Source organism: Triticum aestivum, chromosome 1A (genome assembly GCF_018294505.1).
Source record: "Triticum aestivum cultivar Chinese Spring chromosome 1A, IWGSC CS RefSeq v2.1, whole genome shotgun sequence".
NCBI classification, from domain to species: Eukaryota; Viridiplantae; Streptophyta; class Magnoliopsida; order Poales; family Poaceae; genus Triticum; species Triticum aestivum.
In genome coordinates this window covers 290,100,276-290,113,999 of record NC_057794.1, presented here as the reverse complement: position 1 = coordinate 290,113,999, position 13,724 = coordinate 290,100,276, and positions in this window count along the sequence as shown.

Here is a 13,724-nt window from a genome sequence, read left to right as displayed (position 1 = left end):
TAGTTTTTTTACTGAATCAAACACACAGCCCAGTTCTATTTTCCTCTTGAAACGCATGTCCTACATCCGTTTTCTAATCTCTACCTATAGTTTTACTAGTTCATATACATGTATCATTATATTGAAAACACATAAAATTCCCATTTCATATTTACATCCTTATTTTTGTTGTTTTTTCCCACCCAGCGCTGATTTTTTTACCACTGGTTTTCCGTTAAACCAACTAAATTGTCCCACGTCTTATTTGCTTACACAAACAAAACGATTTTTTGGCAAATCAATAAGTTCTTAAAAATGTTTATCATTTCGGGATTACAATAGTTCGGACTCCACCGAAATATGCAAAATAAGGTTGGACTTTTTGACCGTGGTCCTGGGCAGAAAATGGGCTGTAATAAATTACTTAAGAATTAGCAAATGGGCTGCAAATTATAAAAAATAGCAAATGGGCTTTATGTTGTCTGCCACAGATTTGGAGGCTGACTTGTGGGCCAGCTAAGTTCATGCGTACACAAGGTTTCTCAAAAAATAAACTTAGTCAACAATCGACTCTACCAGCGTCAGACCGTTAGATGTCAATCTAACAGCAATCGTGCTTCTTCAGTCTGTGATCTTCCTGCCCCAGCCGCCCAAAGCAGCACCGTCGGAACCGCCTGCTCCCGCCTCCCGTGGCCGGAAGTGCTGCCGGGAAGGCCTCACGGCCCCATCATACTCGCAACCCTGGCCTGTCCATCCCTCTACTCACCCACACCTCCTGTTATTTTCCGGCGACGACAGCCGAACCAGTCAACCCTCGTACTCTCCACCGCGTGGGCAGCCACTGCCGTGTCTTCCCCGACTCCGTGTCGTTCCCTTCGTAGGCCTCGCCGTCGTCCACTGCCCTGGTGCTCTCGGCGCGGTGTGGTCAACAATGTCCATCCAACGGCGGTAGTGCTTCTTCAATCTCTGGTCTTCTTGCCCCAGCCGCCCAAAGCAGCGCCGGTCGTGCCGCATGCTCCTGACACCCGTGGCCGGCTGTGCTGCCGCGGAGGCCTAACCGTCCCCATACTACTCCCACCGCTGGCCAGGCCATCCCTCCACTCACCCACTCCCCCTGTTATTCTGCGGCGACGGCAGCCTCACACCGCAACCGAACCAGTGAAACCTCGTACTCCTCTCTGCGTGGGCATCCACTGCCGCGTCTTCCCCGGCTCCGCGCTGTCCCCTTCTTAGGCCTCGCCGTCGTCCACCGCCGTGGTGCTCTCAGCGCGGCGTGGTCAATGTGGTCAACGACCGACTTCCATCGGAAGAGTACTGTACGTGGAGAGGCTGACAGCTGGGTCCACGGCAGCCGCAAGGAAGTGCCTCCTTATTACGCGCAAAATAATTATTCCTCCACCTGACAGCAGGGACACACCGGATGGGCCACCAATATTTCGTAGAAAAAACATTTCCCCCCTGACTGCTGGGACCCACCGGACGGGCCACCGTATTTCGTGAAAAAAAAAACATTTGGCCCTGACTGCTGGGACCCACTGGACGGACCACCGTATTTCGCGAAAAAATGTCCCCCCACCGCTGTCAGCTCGGACCCATCGGAAGTGCCTCCTTATTACGCACAGAAAAATGAATACTCCCCCTGCTAGCTGGGACCCAACCTGGTGGGAGGCTGACTTGTGGGCTTAGTAAGTTGACGAGGATGTTGTGCTTTGTCAACTTAGTCAATATGAACGATTCTAGTTCCAGTGACCGTACGATGTCCATCCAACGGCCGTAGTGCTTCTTCAACCTCTGGTCTTCTTGCTCCAGTCGCCCAAATTTGCGTCGATCGTGTTGCGTGCTCCTGCCTTTCATGGCCGGCTGTGATGCCGCGGAGGCCTCACCGCCCCCTACTACTCCCATCGCTGGACCATGCTATCCCTCTACTCACCCACACCCCCTGTTATTCTGCGGCGACGGCAGCCTCACGCCGCAGCCGAACCAATGAACCCTCGTACTCCTGTCCGCGTGGGCATCCACTGCCGCGTCTTCCCCGGCTCCGCGTCGTCCCCTTCCTAGGCCTCGCCGTCGTGCACTGCCTTGGTGCTCTCGGTGCGGCGTGGTCAATGTGGTCAACGACCGACTTCCATCGGAAGAGTACTGTACGTGGAGAGGCTGACAGCTGGGTCCACGGCCACAGCCCAGTTTTTTTGTGATTTGCCAAGTAAGTCGCTTTGTCAGGCTTGTTGGGCTGAAAATCTTTCAAGATGAGGAGAGCTTCATTCGGCTGGCCGAGAAAATGGCCCATCAGTAATGAGAAATGGGCTGTACATTTTTAAAACACATCAAACCGGCAATTAGTTTAAAATATCTTTTTATTCATTTCGAGATTTTAAATTTCATTAATTTTTATGCGTGGAGAATTTGTTGGATTTTATATTGATATACATTTATTTTTTAAATCAGTTTGAATGTGAGTCGAAATTTCGGGATTAAAAACAGTTCAGACCGCACCGAAATATGCAAAATTTCGTTAATTTTTTAACCGTGGCCAGAATATGGGCTGTAATGCTAACAAAAAGAATATGGGCTCCAAAAAAACCTTAAGAATTAGCAAATGGGCTGTAAATTATTAGAAATAATGGCATATGGGTTGTATGCTGTTTTCCATAGATTTGAGGCTTTCCTAAAAAAAGGTTGACGCACAAGCACTGACTGTTGGATGTCCATCCAACGTCCGCCGTGCTTCTTCAATCTCTGCTCTTCCTGCTCCAGCCGCTCAAACAAGCGCCGGCGGGACTGCCTGCTCCCTCCTCCTCGCAGCCGGCTGTGCTGCCGCACAGGCCTCACTGCCCGACCGTACTCCCATCGCTGGCCTAGCCATCCCTCTACTCACCCACACCTGCTGTTATTCTCCGGCGACGGTAGACGAACCAATAAACCCTCGTACAGTCGTACTTCCCTCCGCGTGGGAAACAACTGCCGAGTCTTCCCTGCCTCCGTGTTGTTCCCTTCCTAGGCCTCGCCGTCGTCCACCGCCCTGGTGCTCTCGGCACGGCATCGTCAACGTGGTCAACGACCGACATGCATCTGAAGTGGACTTTACATGGAGAGGCCGACAGCTGGGTCCACGGCCGCACCCAAGGAAATGCCTCCTTATTACGCGCAAAATAATGATTCCTCCACGTGACATCAGGGACCCACCGAAAGGGCCTCTGTATTTCGCGAAAAAAACGTTTCCGCCACTGAAAGCTCGGACCCACCAGCTATATCTTCGCACGCAAGGAAGTGCCTTCTTATTATGCACAAAAAAAATAAATACTCCCCCTGTTAGCTGGGACCCAGTATAGTGGCAGGCTGACTTGTGGGCCTACTAAGTTGACGGGGACGGAGGGCTTTGTCAACTTAGTCAATATGCACGATTCTAGCTCAAGTGACCGTACGATGTCCATCCAATGGCCGTAGTGCTTCTTCAACCTCTGGTCTTCTTGCTCCAGCCGCCCAAACCAGCGCCGGTCTTGCCTCGTGCTCCTGCCTCCCGTGGCCGGCTGCGATGCGGCAGAGGCCTCACCAACCCCTACTACTCCCACCGCTGGCCAGGCCATCTCTCTACTCACCCACACCCCCTGTTATTCTGCGGCGACGGCAGCCTCACACTGTAGCGAACCAGTGAACTCTCGTACTCCTCTACGCGTGGGCATCCACTGCCGCGTCTTCCCCGGCTCTGCGTCGTCCCCTTCCTAGGCCTCGCCGTCGTCCACCGCCCTAGTGCTCTCGGCGTGGCGTGGTCAACATGGTCAAGGAATGGCTTCCATCGGACGTGGACTGTACGTGGAGAGGCTGACAGCTGGGTCCACGGCCACAGCAAGGAAGTGCCTCCTTATTACGTGCAAAATAATTATTCCTCCACCTGACAGCGGGACCCACCGGACGGGCCACCGTATTTCGCGAAAAAAATGTTTCCCCCTGACTGCTGGGACCCACCAGCTACATCTTCGCATGCAAGGAAGTGCGTCCGGGCAAAAAAAAGATTCGCCCCCTGACTGCTGGGACTGACCAGCTACATCTTCGCAGGCAAGGAAGTGCCTGATAATCGGGACCTACCTGGTCGAAGCGTACGTAGCATTGTCATTCTGGTCGCGAACGTGTACGTACATACTGGTCGATGTAGAGGCGCGCACGTGTCCTAGTAGAGGCGCGCATGTAGCATTTACACATACGTACAGCGGCCAAGGTGCAAGAAAGAAAATATGGCCACGTATGTGTACATATGGGCGGGGTCTCGAACGCCTACTCGCGCATACATACGGCCAGGGCTTGTGTACATGGCTGGGTTAGAACGGAGAAATAGCGTCGTCGTCGTGTTCATGGGGAGGCAACAGAATGCGTCGTGTTCATGGGGAGGCAACGAAATGCGTGGTCGTGTTCATCGGGAGGGCTTGGACGGAACAGGCGATGGAAACGAGGCCTGGCGTACCGCAGAACGGAGGAAACGGCCTTGTGTTCGACCGGCCATGTTCGAAACGGGATCCTGTTCATTGGGAGGGGTCTGGCGTACCGCAAAACGGAGGAAACGGACCTCCTACGGTCGAAACGGGGGTCCTGTTGATCAGGAGGGGTGTGACGTACTGCAAAACGGAGGAAACGGACTTGTGTTGGAGCGCTACGGTCGAAACGGGGGTCCTGTTCATTGGGAGGGGTGTGGCGTACCGCAAAACGGGACTCCACGGGATACTGTTCATCTCCACCGACGACCTCCTCCAGCCTCCACGGGCTCCTGTTCATCCAGCCTCCACGGGCTCCTATTCATCTAGCCTCCACCGCGCGCTACTCCACCGGCTACTGTTCAACCACCCCTCCACCGTCTACTGTTCATCCAGCCCTCCACACCACGGGGTCTTGTTCAACCACCCCTCCACGGGCACCCCTCCACCATCTACTGTTCATCCAGCCCTCCACACCATGGGGTCTTGTTCAGCCACCCCTCCACCATCTACTGTTCATCCAGACCTCCTCACCACGGGGTCCTGTTCATCCACCCCTCCATGGGCACCCCTCCACCGTCTACTGTTCATCCAGCCCTCCACCACACCATGGGGTCCTGTTCATCCACAGGCAACGCCACCGCTCACTATTCATCCAAACCCGCCGCAACACTCACTGTTCATCCCATCGATCGGCTTCAGTTAGCAGCAGTAGCGAAGGAATCGCTCGTTCGGGTTCAGTTAATAGCCATCGATCGATCGCTCGGGTTCAGTAATGCATAGCCTGCAGTGCAATCGCTCGGGTTCAGTTAGAGCCCAACGCCTCGCTTGGGTTCAGTTAGAGCCAACGCCTCGCACACACGCGCGTACGTGTACGAGAGAAACGCGCATCGCTCGGCCCCCGACCTCCCACCGTAACCGGGAACTCCCCGAAATTTTCCTCCCCCTCGCTTCTACCATGGTTTTTTCCGTTATGGACGGCCCAAAGAATGTCATGTAGCTGTGTCTCCGGCCCGCCCAGGACAAAAACCCCATGTTCTGTCATGATTTTTTGTCATAGAAGTAGGATCCCACCACATCTATGATGATACCGGGTTTTGTCACAATTAGCATCATAGAAGTGTCATATGTATGACAGGAAAAAAATTCGTTCGGCCCAAAATGTCACGGATGTGTCTTTTTTTTGTAGTCCATCTACCCAGGTATTCCATTTAGTATTATATTTTTTAACCCTCTCACCTTCTCTTTCGTTGTTGTACTACTTACTAGTACTAGTAGGAGTACTTTTTACCTTGGAGGACGCGTATAGCTAGCTAGGCCCTTGAAGACTTGAACCCACTAGCTGCCACTATTTTTGTTTTTCCATGTCTTACTATCTCATCCATGTAGCCAAGAGTGGCTATATATAATAAGGCGGTTATTTTACTTCCTCTATACAAGAGTAGTACTATTTGCTGCACAGTATTACTGACCGCCATATTTGAGCACAACATTATTATGCATGGACCTTGACTGTGTACGTCACCATGTGTCCAGATCTGAGATGCCATGTGTACCAGATGAATGGCGCCGAGTTTGACACCCGTGATGCTACGTGGGTGACGAGGAACACTCTTGGAGAGTACTCGCTTTTCATTGGGGACAGCTACCCCATTGTGAAGCGGATGCCACCTTCCGTGCACGACACCGGAGGCCCGCCGTTCATGAAGCATGGTTGTGTCTTTAGTGCACACCGCCGGATTAACGACATGCTGGGACACGCTATCCCTGATTTATGCCGCTTCAGCTTGGATGAGTCTCCATCGTGTGGAACCGGACTAGAAAGCTGTGACAATGATTCCCTTTGCCCACCTCTATCCATGAAGAACACCTGGGACTAGAACCTGGAGGAGGACATGTAGCCCATCTATAACGTGTAAGTGGGGTATGGTAAATTCTGAACGGTAGCACTGTGAATATATGTAGACTAGTCATGCAAAAATTCATGCACAAATTTTTTAGTAGTAAATGTGTTATGTGTACATGCAACTTGTGTGGTTGTTGCATGGGATCCAACACGCTCATTGAGAAAAAAGGTGGCACAGCTTTGGATATAGGTGACGTGGCGGCATCATACAGTAGCATCATTCGCTATAGTTGTAATACTCCTACTAGGACAACAACTCCTATAAAAACTTGCGCCTGGTTCTTTGCCTCTTCGGGAGGTTCAACAGTTCGTACTGGTGTGAGCCTTGCACCTGGCTCTTAGCCTCTCCGGAAGGTCCAACAATGATGATACTACAGTACAATATGCTTCTGGCAATTTGACACCGATTGAACTACTGCACGTCCACTGCGAGGGCGAGGGCGAGTGAGAGGGAGAGGGAGAGGGTGCTGTAGTCAAAACCCTCTCCTTGTCCTATGAGCCACCGCGCGCGTGGGCAAGGGAGAGGCGTAGTAAGCAAGCTTCTCCTCGTTCGGCGAGTTGACGGGACACATCAAAGAAGTACAAGTACTAGTCCTTTCTGGTTAAATATGGCTTAATTTGAAACGATAAAAACACACTGGCAGTCAAAGTATGTAACAATACGTTCTTTACAGTCACTATATATAGTTTTGCGGTGATTATACGATCACTAGCTCATCATAGAGCGCCGTATTGCACCCTACTGACCGGCCACATAGTCGACGTGGCACTTTGTTGACTGGTTAAATTTTCACCTGGTTTCTGGGTACCACCTGTCAGTTGGCAGAGCAAAGAAATCAGTTGAACACAACTTTACGCAGGCGCGACAGGAATCCAACCCTTGCGCGCGAACCACCCTGGCAATGTATGTGAGTGCATACACTTCCAATGCATTTAGCCTTTAATCTAAAATCGATATTGACTTACTAATGCACCAACTTGTGCTCTAGCTATAGGCTACATGTCTATCCTTAATTACAGCATGCAACAACCTTCATTTAATCTTCTTCTCTCAATGGTCGCATGCACACATAAATTTGCTACTTTTGGGCGTTAATTATGCCCTGGTCAATGTGTAAATCTCTAAATGTACAGTCTTTCACAGACGTAGGGAGTAGGTTGAGCACTGGAGCATGAGCGTGTGTGTTGCGTCGCGTGCTGTGTGCCGCACGGGTGCGTGAGTGTTGCGGGCCTTCATGTGTACGTGTGAGTGTTGCATGTTGCATGCATGCATGCATGAGGCTTTTACTCCCTCCCATTGACATGTTCATATTTCAAGCTTCCTATATTCCCTCCATATTATGATACTCCCTCTGTTCCCAAATACGGAGTAAAAGCCTCCCTTTGTTCCCACAGAGTATTTGTCCCTCTAGAGATTTCAACAAGTGACTACATACAAAGCAAAATGAGTGAATCTACACTCTAAAATATGTCTACATACAGCTGTATGTTGTATTCCATTTGAATGTTTAAAAAGATAATATTTAATGATTTTTTAACTAAAGTTCTTCATGCATTGGTGGGATTCCTCCATTTAAGTCTTTTTGCCTTGCCACATCAGACTTTTTGCCTACATGGCAGCCTTAGCACCTGTACAAGGTGGAGCATTGGGAGGGGCCTGAGCGTACATGCATAGGGATATTGTAGATAGGAAGTCTTCGCGATCCATTGTTCCCCATCTTGGTCAGAGAGAACTATTCAACTAGTCTTCATAGTGAAGTGACAATACACGCTTCAGCAGATGGGACACTTGATTAATAAGCTGAACCAGCGTGTTGGTGTTACTAAATCAGCCTTACCCAGTACTGCCATCATGTTTGCCAGTGGAGCACGCTTCCACAAATAAGATTACGCACCTCTCTCCTCCATTAACTAACATATGGGCCCTCTTGAGGTAGACCCACATGTCATCGACGTAACTATTTACACTCCGAAGGACGGTATATCCTAGTAGTAGTACTAGTAGAATTGAGATTTAATGCACTTTCTTCCCCGTCTTTCACTCTTCTTCCTCCTCTCTTCTTCTTTCTCCTCTCTTCCCAATCTTCGACCGCACACCATTTCCAACCGCTCACTGCTCGCCTGCCCGCGCCATCTTCCTTGGTAGCTCGCTTGTACCATATCCCCCCGCTCACTGCTCGGCCACACGCCATCTTCTTTGCTCCCCTGCCCGAATCCACTTCCCTGCTGGCTCACAGGCACCGGAAACCCTAGTTACTTAGTGCCCTGAAAAACCCTATGGCAGAACCGACTGACACGTAGAGCCACGATTGGAATTCCCTCCCTGATGTTCTCTTGGAGCAGATCTATAATCGTATGGACCTGCTCAGCACCGTCCGTCTTGCCGCAAGCTCGGTGTCTTTGTGCCGTGTACTCGTCTGCAACCAGCTGGCTCTTTTCAAGACACCCTGCTTGCTGATGCCCGATCCTCGCAGTGGCCCCGACACCAACTTGACGATCCTACGGAGGTTACCGTGGTGCCCTTCGACAGGCTACCACTACCCGTCCACCTGTCCTTCATGCGCGGCCAGTACTGGGCGGGCATGAAGGCCAACTGGATCGTCCTCATCCACCAATCCGGTAGTCCATGGCGTCTCATGGATATCTACACCCAGCGAGAGATCACCCTTCCATCATTGGATACTGCCGCCATCAAGCCTCGCGGCCCGCCGGACACTCCTGCCTACTACGCACGAGACGCGTCGAGCTTTTGGCTCGACCTATGTTTGCTGAAGGTTGTAATCTACGAAGTGCCCACACCATCACAAGACTACATGGATTACAAGCTCATTGTCGTGTTCAACATGGGATTAGTCTATCTGGAATCCAGTCGCCATACATGGTTATGGCTCATCGTCGATCCTCTTCACCCAACATTTCTGTCTAATGCTATAGTGCATGATGGCATCGTTTATGCGGTCGACGCACAGATTTGCTGCCTATACTGGTGGAATCTATCATTGTGTAATTGTTCTACCTCATCTCATCTTTACCTTAAGAATACGACTGCCTATTCATTGTTACAAATTTAGAATATATAGTATGTCTAGGACCACATCATTGCTATATGTTCCTCTCATTTCCTAGATTTTTATGACCACACATGTTATTCTTAGAGTTGATATGAGAACAACTGGCATCTAATGATTGTTAGAATAGATATTATGAGTATAACCTCATGATTGCTATATGTTACTCTCATTTCCAGGATTTTTATAACAACGCATGTTATTGCTTAGAGTTGATATGATAACTGTAGTTAGTGCTATGGTAGAATATGAGTAGGCCCTGTCATATCTGTTTTCCTCTCATTGTTACATGATGTTTGAACCATGATATATTGCTAGACTAGCAATGTGCCCTTGCATTGCAATGGACCCAAAATAGAATAATACATGTTCACAAACTTGAAAGAAAAACACTATAGTTTGGTGTATATATCACTAAAAATATACTCGTATTAGGTTTCACTCAAAATATATTCCTTGTGGCTGTTTTGATGAGGTGGGGGAGGGATGTGGTTGGTTTCAAGATACTAAGGGGTTTCTGCAAATTGGAGCAGAGGAGTGGGGTCTTGTTGCAAAAATGCCACGACTTACATCATAGTCCTTAGATGCAGATCTAATGGTCAGAATTGACGGATGACAGACACACCATTATCACCAACTGAGTCTTTTATAGGAGTAGGGAATATGAAAGCCATTGGCTTATTTTTAAACTTGGGGTATGATTATGACCATGACATTGCAATTCTCTATCTATGATATGTGTCACTGTTATAATAATCTTAATTCCACACATACTTTGAACATGATTGTTTATTTTTGCCCTTTTGGTCTCCAATTTGAATAGTTGCAGCAGACGCAAATGCGCTGACCTTCATGATTCCAGGACCTGGAATCATACCAGCCGATGGGTGGTGGTTTATCGCTCATTCAACTGACAACAGTCCTTTGATGCTCATTTGCACGTACCAAATTGACCAAACCATTTCAGCAAACCACATGCAGTACAATGCCTGGGGCGTTCGTGACATTGATGGCTATGGTTGGTTCGTGTTCGAGAAAGATTCCAACTCCGTTGGGCCAGGCGTATTCAACTGGAGGCGGGTTTATAGCCTCGACAACCACTCCATGTTCCTCGGGCTCAATTATCCTATCATCCAACCAATCATTGATCATATCAGCGGCGATGATTACCGTGCTATGCTACTTCCATTCGCCAGGGGGAACTGTGTTTACACATCATACCATGGGTTTCATGAATCACCATATCCAGAGATTTGTCGACATAGCTTGTTGCCAGATAATCTTCAGTGTGTGAAAGGCATCAAGCTTCCATGCGATGGATGGCTTTTGCAAACCCGACATGCGGCGATGTGGTTCATGCCAACAATAAATATGCACAACTTGATTCGTACTGATATCTAGTCTGAGCCATGTATTCTGCTGCTGTAGCATGACCCTCTTTTGTTGGATATTATGTACTGTTGTTAGTTTGCAGCACTCCTCTGGTTTGAAGGATAGATACCTTTCTGGGATCAAGTGCATCCTAACTCACCTGCGTAGGATGTACTGATAATGATGATGGAGATGTTGTGCAGAAGCCATATATATACAGCTCGTCTATTCTGATAATATTATTAGAATAGTTATTCTGATAACACTTCCGCACTGCATGCTCAACGCGAGGGCACTGCACTTTCTTTAGCAACAGCACTGCATTATAGAGACTACTGAACTTCGTGTCGGAAAAACCTTCGCGTAGTGTTTTTTCGGTACTGTTTTCGCTCTAATTTTTTAATCGCTTATTGGAATGAGGCGTGTAATATACCGTTTGAAAGCTACGGATTAGACGCAAGTTCGCCATGTTGAACACTTTTCGAGATTCCCCACGGTTTAAGAGTAGTTTCAAAAATGATGCGGCCCACAAAGAGTGGCAGCGAGCTTTTTTCGCATTTTTCTAGACCGCTCATCGGAATGAGGCAAATGATACACCATTGGATAGATATCATCGAGGCACATATTTTTCATAACTATTGTTTTCTCTAATTCATTATGGTTTAAGAGAAGTTTCAAATTTACTAAATCATGGAATTCTGTTTTTCAAATTTTCGGTATTGTTTTCGCTCCAGTTTTTAACCATTTTTCAAAACAAGGCGTGTAATATCCCGTTGAAAAGCTATGGACGAGGTGCAACTTTCATGTGTTGAAATGTTTTTGAGATTCCTTACGATTTTAAGTTAATTTTGAAAATCGTGCGGCGGACGACGAGTGGCAGCGGCTGTTTTTCGCAAATTTTTTACAAACCGCTGGTCGGAATGATTCGAACGATACGCTGTTGGAAAGATATCAACGAGGCACAACTTTTTCATGTAGAACACTCTCTCTAATTCTTTACGGTTTTAGAGGAATTTCGAATTTAGCGAAATGCGGACACTCTATTTTTCGCGACACCCAAATCGACGTGGGTACTTCATCCGACTGAAAACTGCACTGCATCGGATGGAAAACCACACTGCATCAGACGTGATAGAGAACTGCATGGTTTATTTTATTCAAACATAATTTTTTTAAGGACGAGAAAGTAGAGTGCACTTCACATTGGGTGTAAATGAACCACAACACTATCAAGAAGTGAACCGCATTACTTTTTTGTGGTACGTAAATCTTCCTAAGCGAGGTGGAGTGCACTTCATGTCAAGTGTTGGTGAACCGCAAGACTATGAAAAGTGAGCCTTGAGACTACCGTAAATGGGTCGTACTGCATTAGACAGAAAACCGCACTTATTTACACTAAAAACCGCACTTCATTGGACAAACAAGTGCACTGCATGATTTCTTTTTTGTGGGACGTAATTTTTCCCAAACAAGGTGGAGTGCACTTCTTTAGACTAAAACCTACACTTCATCGGACTGACAAGTGCACTGCATGATTTCTTTTTTGTGGGACATAAATTTTTCCAAACGAGATGGAGTGTACTTCACGCCGAGCATTGGTGAACCGCAATACTACCTCGAGACTACCAAATTTCCCGAAACAAGGTGAAGTGCACTTGACGTCAAGCATTGGGCCCGGAAGTGGACCGTAGGGACAGAGCGAGTGCACTACATCTAATAAGAAGTGAGCTGCTTTGAGATGTTCTTGTTTGTGTTTGCCAAGTGGACCACGGAAAAGTTATATAGAGAACAGCGCAAGAGAACAAAGTGAACTACAAAGCATACACAACTATTGATAGTTTTACACAGCCACACACCCATACAATATCGGCACTCTCCACTGGCCGAACCGCACAAAATTCTACGGGGTACACTTTCACTAACCATCGTGGTAATGAAGTGCAGTTTTTACAATGAACTAATGAAGTGCAGTTTTCAACAACAACAAAATTGAGGAACGGGCCATCCAGCCGAACTACACCACTTCACCTTTCCTGCAAAAATAAGTAGAATGAACCTCAATAGAAAACCAGAGAGGACTTCATTTGCACTTTTTCTGTTTAGAAAAGCACAAAAATCAATGAAGTGCAGAAGAGCACTATGCGTCTCCTGATGCTCTACTCGCCATGCTTGTAGTAGGCCGCCGGGAAGGGCGATGCAGTGGGGAGAGGAGGCCCATGGGAACCTCCAGATAGGCCCAGCGAGCTGCACAGGATGCGCCCGCGAGCTGCACCCCAAGCGAGTGAAATACAAAATGACTAAAAAAATCACTCTGGCATGTAGCCACCACAACGAAACTGCAATCCTGCCTGATGCCCGATCTACACTGCACGAGGAGTCGCAGTGCACTGCACGCCCACGGCCGTGCTGCTCCAGCGATGGAGGATGGGAGGTAGAATAGGGGGACCGAGGGGCGGCGACCCACTAACTTGGCGGCGCCGGCGCGGGTACTTGGGGCGCGATCTGACCGGGGGTGCCTGGATCCATCGTGGGAGGTTGAGGCTGCTGCGCTCATTGGTGCGATGGGGGCGGGGCCTGGCAGCGCGGCGGTGTTGCCTGGCACCGTAGGGAGGTAGTGAACGGGGAGGGGGCGGGGCGGATCCCATCGGATCCCACGAGGACGACGACGCTGGAGGCGGAATCCACCGGATCCCACGGGGACGACGACGCTATAGGCGGATCCCATTGTATCCGGCACCGGGAGAGGTCGTTGGTGGTGGTACGACCACCATGGATGGGGAGGAGGAGGGGTTGTTCTGGTCAACGGAGCAGGGGGCGGTGGCCATCCAGGAGAAGTAGGGGGCTGCGCCACGGGAAGGTGCTACAGGGGAGGAGGCGGAGCATGGAGGTAGGTGGCGGGTAGGGCTCCGGCGACGCACGGCGGGGGCGGGGCTCCGG